An 8205-nucleotide genomic window follows, 5' to 3' on the forward strand; every position below is an offset into this window, starting at 1 on the left:
GGAAAATCTTATTTTCTGTGCGTGAAATCGGAGAAAATAGCTAAAATAAGTAAAAATGCGGAAGGGTTAGCAGCTAGGGCGTAGATTGAATTTTCTGTTTATCTTTGAAAATCGTAAATAAATATAATTATTTTACTTCAATGACTGAATTTAAAAAAAACGGGATATTTATTTAAAAAAACGAAACTTTTAGAGAATCGGAGTTTTTGATAAAAAGGCTGAAATTCGAGAGACAAAAAAAATCTCATCCCTGTATAAAGGTCAACCAGTTTTATCCCAAGGAAATGATTTTTAGAGAAACTTCAGAGGGAGGAAAAGGGACGTCAATTTCCCTCCGCGGAAAATTAAATTCCTCATAAAACATTTTAACTTGGGCAAAAAAAAATTTCAGCGGAAATTAGCGGAAGAAATGGAAAAATCTGAAAAAAAGCGGGAATCCGCGGAAGAATCTCATCCCTGCACATAGGACCAGCTGGAAGGCCGACCTAGAGGTGAACTCCCGAAGACGCTGTCCAGAAATCCAAAGTTTTGTGAGGAAAGGGGGTAATTGACCAATAAGGGTCCAGAAAAGCCCTAACCACAAGAGCGGAAACCCCGGACCCCGTTTAAAACAAACGGGAAGGAGGAAGATGGAAACTGTAGAGAAAAACAAGATGGCTAAGCAGCCAAAAAGTAAAACAAGTGGGTTAAAAAATTGAATGGCGCAGAAATCTTCAAATCAAGGTAGAAAGAGGTGGTTAAATGTAAAAAAATCGTTAAATTAAATGTAAAAAATCGTCAAATTAAATGTAAAAAAATCGTTAAACTAAAGGAAAACAAATTAAAGAAACAAATAAATAACAGAATACATTGTTGAAAAAACGATGTCGCAGAACACTGACACAAGGAAAATATTTACTTGTGACGAATTAATAAAAAAATAAATATTTTATTATTTTAACTTAGTCAAACATTTTTTGCTTTGAATGAATTAATATAATACATAATTAATAAAATAATTGCATTAAATCTTTTTCCTTACAGCAACTGAATTTTGTATTAGGTTGTATCAGAGTATTTTTTTTTTTGTAAATCAAATATTTAAAAAAAAAAATTCTTCAATTTTTAAGTACAAATATAAGTATATTTCTTTTAGGTTAATGATGAAATAATGTGACATTTTAAAATAATGAGACAAAAAATTAAGTGAACAATTTAAGATCACCTAGTAAAGACAAAAATTTATTCAGATATACATAATTATTTTACATTAATCTTGTACATCAACAGCAAAGGCTTGAATTTGAATACATTCAATGTTCTTTTCAATTCTTGTAATAAATACATAAATTAAATGAAGGATAAAAATTCATTACATAAATTACAGACAAAAGCATACATAGTAATACAGTAGAGTTCATATCTTAACACAAAATTAGCGAAAAAGAAAATATGGGTCATTCTCATTGAAAAGGTATAAATAAACTAAAAAAATTTCTTAAATTAAAGTAATTAAAAAAGTGATAAAAATTACATACATGCCTTTATTTATTTTTGTTATATGTCCTTATAATAATGGTCAAGTTTTCTATTTTATTTTTTACAAGATTTAAAATATTTTAAATTCTGTCTTGTCCACGGAGGAGAAATTTTATGTTTTAAAATGTCAATGAAGACTAATTCATTAATTATTGGATACAACTGATATGAGTTTAACATTAATAAGTAAATAATAAAATATTTCATTATTAGAGATACTTCCGATTAATCAAAAACTAGTTCTTGAAGTAGTTCTTCTAGTTGAGACAAAAACTAGTTCTTAAATTTTGCTGATTTTTTTATTTTCAAGTTACAAAAATAGCGCAGTTCTTTTTATTAAATATACTATTTTTGCAATCTAAAATTTATCTATCAAAAATAAAATTTTCTCTTATCTTCATTAAGATGTCCACAGAGTATACATTGAGAACTTTGCTAAACCCCAGTTGAACACAACAATCCAAAACTGACACCAAAGAGAACAAAAACAACTGATAGTTAACATTAGAAAATAGAATGGTTACCTTTCCCACCAGCTGTCTTATAGGGATTTTGCATATACTGTCCTTTATTGCATATTTACCGAACTATATTAATTGTCCATGGAGGAATATTTCATTTTTGATGGACAAAGTTTACTAGTAATTTATTTTATATTTTTTTTTAAAAAAAATATTAAATAAAAAGTTACTATTAACATTTAACTAAAACAACAAAAATCATTAAATTAACATTTAAATTGCTTAACAGCCATTAAAAATTATTTTGTGTCACAGATGTAGGAACGTCCAAGGAGGGGATTTTGAAGTTATGTTTATTAAAAAATAAAGAATGAAATATTAAATACATTTAGCAGAAATGCATATGATTGGTTAGTTGGATTTTTACGAAAAATATTAAGAAATCTGCTGTATTTTCTAATACTTATTACTAAGGGACTTAAAAAATCACCTTTTTGTTAGAATGACCCATATAACCAATATACATACATGAATATAGTAAAAAGTAAAATAAATTTTAGCTGCAAGAAATATTAAGGACTTATCATATTGCCTCTTATTTTCAAATATCTGTAATTTAATACAGGTAATTCAAAACATTTGTTGTATAATAAGACCTGAAAATATTTAAATATTTTTTCATATCCAATTTATTCTATTCTAAGAATTGAAAAATATATATATTTTTTTTTTATTTGATAAAATATTTATTTGTAAAAAAAGAAATAACAGAAACAGTTTCAGCAATCAATAGTATTCTTTTTATTAAAAAAAACTTTTCTTATACCTTTTATGAACACTTTCAAGCAACGAAATATCACTCATTAGAGTACATTTGAAATATAAAAAATATCTGTAACCGTAATTTTCAATCTACACTGCATTCCTTTTGATTCTTGGATTATAACTTAAATAAAAGATATAAAGCAATTACTCAAAACACAGACGAAAAAAAATTATAGAAACTGCAGCAAAACTAGTATATACAAAAACCATACCCAAAAACTAATATTTACAGGATAGACACAAATTAAAATATAAAAAATCTGGGTCGTGTATAAACATTTATTCGAAACAACTTTATAATAATTTGTGCTATAACATTAGCAAAAATGTATGGGAGACAGCATTTATTTTCTAACCAAAATGCAAAATACAGGGTATCTGCTACATTTTAGACTTTCAAATCCATGACTAATTCCAAGAATTTTTCACGACTTAACGAAGTTACTATTTACTATATCAAAAACGCAACAATAAATTTAAAAAAGAATTATAATAACATTAATTAAAATTATAGGTATAACCAAAACTGTTAATACTCTGCGTCCTCACACTTCTAAGTTTTAAATTTAAAAAACAGAGTGAAGAAAGAGTTGAAGCAATAAAATCACAAAAGCAAATAATTTTTTTTTCTGCATAATTATATTCTAAAAATAATTTTCATGCTTATCAGAAAGGAAAGAAATACTACTGATTTTTCCATTCTCATTTCGGAATAAAAAACAAATTGCCAGAGACTGGATTGCTTCAGTTAGAATTTGAAATTGATACAATAAATAACAAAAATTCTGAAATCACAGAAGTTTATAAGATAATTCACTCTAGAAGTGATGTTTTTTCTTTCATTTTTTGAAAGAACACCATAATTTTTAAAGTACATGATAAAACATTTTATATTTTAATAAAATATGATTGTGAGTGGGGATTTTGTTAGAAATTTGGAACACCATGAAATTGGAGGGGGGGGGGGTAAATTTAATTTTAAAAATTAGAATAGTTGAAATCAAGACTTTCCAGGTGCGCGGATACCCTGTAAATAATACAGCCAACTAGTAACTGCCAATTCAATAGGTATAACAATACATAAATAATAGATATAGATTAATCATCTAAAATACAAATCAAACAATACATAGAAAAATAGATGCAAAACACAAACACAGCCAGATATTTGCCACCTTATAATGTGAAGTTTTGAAATTATAAAAGGGAATTTTAAGAGATAATATTAGTGATATATTTAATGTAATACCAGAATTGATATTATTTTTGAATACTATATTATAAGTGAAAGTTTTTTTCTTAAACAAAAACAAAAAATGTGTGGAAAAAATAATATAACTGCAAGCGCTTGATATACTTCATTTTTTTAAGATAAATAGATTATACATTATTGTTTTTACTAATAAAATTGAAATCGCAAATTTCCTAAAACTTATATACTAATTCTAACAATGTATATCAGTTAACATTCTCAGTAACATTTCCTTGTGCAAATATCTTTATTATTTCGAAAATTTCTAAATACTTGTAATTGAAATTTAAAAAAAAAAGTTTTTTTTTAAAGCTTTTGAGTGTAAGTTCGACGACTATTTCGCATACATACATGCATAAATTTCTCCTACACGGCAACAAATGAAAATCTTTATTTCCTTTTCGTATTGGGAACTAAGAAGTGAAATATCAAGCGAGTGAGCGGCCGTAGGCATAAATCCATAAACTTGCACGTTTATAAATTTCTGAACAAAAATTCTTATCTCACGTGGACAACATAAAGCTGAAACAAACTAAGCTACAAGTTACGTATCTCTGTTTTGTTTACTTATCAATTTCTGTGGGTTAAGTAATAATTTAGAACTTTATTATATATTTAATGAAGCTTCGTGCTTATCGAGAGAAGAGATACATTTGATCAATGACGATCGGCCAGCTATGATTTTTTTTCTCTCGTTTTCAAACCTTATCTTTTGGTTTTTATTCATTTGTGAGTCATTATTTTAAAATTGGAATTAATGTAAATTTAAAAAAATGTTTGGAAATCAAAGGTTTAAGGAATGCAATGTAATATATTTTTTTACAACTTAATTTTAAAAGAAGTATTATCATAAATCAAAAAAAACTGAACTAAAAGATACAAGTTTGTAATAATCGAGCGAAGTGAGCTCAAAGTTAGAAGTAATCTGACAATCATTGCGAAAGCAGCTCTGGAATCGGTGGGAACAGCGAATTTATTAAATTTTACTAGCTAATTGCTATTAGGATCAAAGTTACTTTTATGTGGCTCTTTTTCATCCTTTAATTGCCATTTTTTTGGATCTTTTTTTCCTTCCTTTAATTACAAATGGCTATGCAAACCAACCCTCACGATTGCTTCGCTATTATTTTTGTGTCTTTACGACAAGGATTGTTGTTGCGTCACGATTAAAAATTACTTAAATAAAAAATCCAGAAATTTGACATTGTATTAACACAGATTTGGTTCCATTCAATTTCAGTTTCCGATTTTATTTACATAAAATTTAAACGTAATAATTTTGTTCTGTTACAACTACAGCTTTATCTAAAACTTGTAGATCACCGTAGTCAAGCATCACTGGATGCGGTCAATGTGCGATTGGGTGACCACTTGGATCAGTCTGAGTAGGAACCGAGGGTGTGCGGTATTGGTCCTCGTTAAACTGTTCTACCGTAAAGTGTTCGACTTCGCGTGCAGGTCGTTATATTTGTTTGTTTATATTTCTTATTATTAATTATATATACAAGGCCGGATTTAAACTTAGCGGGATCTTAAATCATTGAAGATAGTGTAGTTCTTTTATGTTCAACTCCATTTTTAATATACCATGAGCAAATTGACGTTTCTTTTTATCGTTAATTATGAAACATCAAATAGAAATACCAGGTACTGACATAGAAATAACCCCGAATCAAAAAGGTTTATTTATTTTTCTTATTATTAATTATATATGCAAGACTGGATTTAAACATAGCTGGATCTTAAGTTATTGAAGATAGTGGGGTTCTTAAATATTAAACTCCATTTTTAATACACCTCGAGCAAACTGACATTATTTTTTTTTGTGGCGTAACTACCACTATGAAAATTAAACATCAATTCACTGGTATATAAAACATGCTAACTTGATTCAATCACGACGTAACTTTTGATAGATGACGGTTGGTATGGTCGATAACTCCTCCCCCACATTTTATTGTTAATTATTACATATCGAATTGTCTTACTTATTAAAGCATTTGATGAAATTACTTGGTTGTCAAAAATATAATCTCTATGTATTAAACAATCATAAGGGCCGAAGTAGAGTGCTCAACTTTGTTGTCTTGCGAAGAAACTATGACTGAGAAATTACAAATTACAGAAGGTGTATAGTAGAATGTACAGGAATTACGAATGAATATGTGATAATTAGTTATTAACTGTTGATCTTGTAGCAAAAAGTACCATACGCGCCACACTGCAGCCCGCAAGAATGCAACTGCAGACTTGAAATTTGATGTACTGACAGAGCCATTTTAGTTAATGAACTTAGCACGAACTTTTTATTTTATTTAATATTTTATTTAGATTTTTTTTTTTTTAATTTTGATTTATGCTAAAGCCTTGATTAAGACTTATAAGCTTGTAACTATGAAAGTATGTATAAAAAATATACAAAGTGTGCGATGGGACAAAAAAATTTAATAATTATTAATTAATTCGATTATTTTTTTAATTATTTACTGTTGTAAAAAATATGATGTGTGTTGATCTATTGCCTGGAAAATGTCACTACAGCGTTGAAATTTGTCATGAGAAAAGAGTCATTTTCCTTTATGAACTTAATGAAGATTTCTTCTAAATTTCACTTCTTTTTTCGAATTTATTTGATGTAAATAATGACTATTTATGCATTATTGTTAAGAAATTTAATCTCTCTTTCACAAGATTTATATTTTAATTGCTCCTGCTGACTTGATTGAATAAAATTAAAAAATCAGGAAGAAATTGCTTGTTGCTGTCACATGTAGTGTGAATATCTTAAGAGAAATTTGAACGTTTGAACGGTAACCTGAAATGAATTGCTTAGGGTCTCTTAATTGGTTATGAGGACTTCTGTCGTTATTACGTATGGGTTAATTTTCGTAAAAAAAGACAGCGCGTTTTGAAAATTTAAATACAAAAGATTTAAAAACCAATCCCTAATTTGAAATGTCCTCAATCACGCTAATGAGTAAAATTATTTCTCATTTATTTATTTATTATAAGGAAGTACCATATTCTGTACTTCTTAGGTGAATTTTCTTTATCATGTTCATACTAATTTTTTGAATCTTGATAATCGTTCATTTTATTACGATAAACAAATTGACAAAATGTTCTTTCATAAAAGTACAATACTTATATATTTTGTAAGCAAAATTTTCATTATACTACTGGAAAAGATCGACGTTTAAGAAAAGAAAAAAAGGAAGGAAAAAAAAACAATGATGAATGAGAAACAAGCAAGGAATTCAGCCTCCAAGTCATTTATATTGTTATAAAAATTTGAGTAACCACAGAAATTTCTGAATATTTATAAATGATATACAGAAAATACTAACTAAAAGGGTGATAAAAGAAAATTTTTAATAAAAAATTCGTGTTCTAATTTAAAGTAAGTGGGGAATCTGACCCATTATGGGTTAAAATGTGATCTCTGATACCAATCTAAAACCCCTCGAATTTCGTATGAGCTTCTCTTTTCAAACGAAGATGATGGTCCTATAAGTTTGAAGCCAAAAGACACTGGAAGGGACAACAATTGGAGAAACAGTGCAAGAACCATGGTAAGAATTCTTTTGGTTGATTTACAGATTTGAGCACCGAGTAGTGTGAAGAAAAAAAAATATTTTGAGTTTCGGGGTCGAGGGCTTGAATTTTTAACAGCTTTAAGCAAGTTTCATTACTTCATACGCTTTTAAAGGAGGCTACACACATCCCTTTGTTGACAACCAGGTCACTGGCAGAACTGCAACCTCATCAGTCAATAGAAACTTAACAATTGCAAAATTGTTCGGCATTATCTATATAAAGCAAAATTAAAAATACTTTTGAACAGTTACATATTTCAGATATATACACGAAGACAGCAATTACAATTTCAAAANTTTTTTTTTTTTTCATCAAGGATCCAACATTTTATTTCTTGTTAGCTTTTACTGTAGAAATAAAAGAAAGAACTTTTATATGCGAAGTTATGCGCAGAACCTATGTATGCGAAGTTTTACGTATCCCTAAAAAAATTTGCCACCTTCCTCTTAAATAACACTTTTTTAACAACATTGCAATCAAAACGAAAAGTGTCCTTTTTCTTTTTTCATTTAAAAATATTGAAAATGTATTAGAAAAACTTGTATTTTTTCT

The sequence above is a fragment of the Parasteatoda tepidariorum genome, chromosome 5, assembly GCF_043381705.1.
Source record: "Parasteatoda tepidariorum isolate YZ-2023 chromosome 5, CAS_Ptep_4.0, whole genome shotgun sequence".
In the NCBI taxonomy this organism is placed as follows: domain Eukaryota; kingdom Metazoa; phylum Arthropoda; class Arachnida; order Araneae; family Theridiidae; genus Parasteatoda; species Parasteatoda tepidariorum.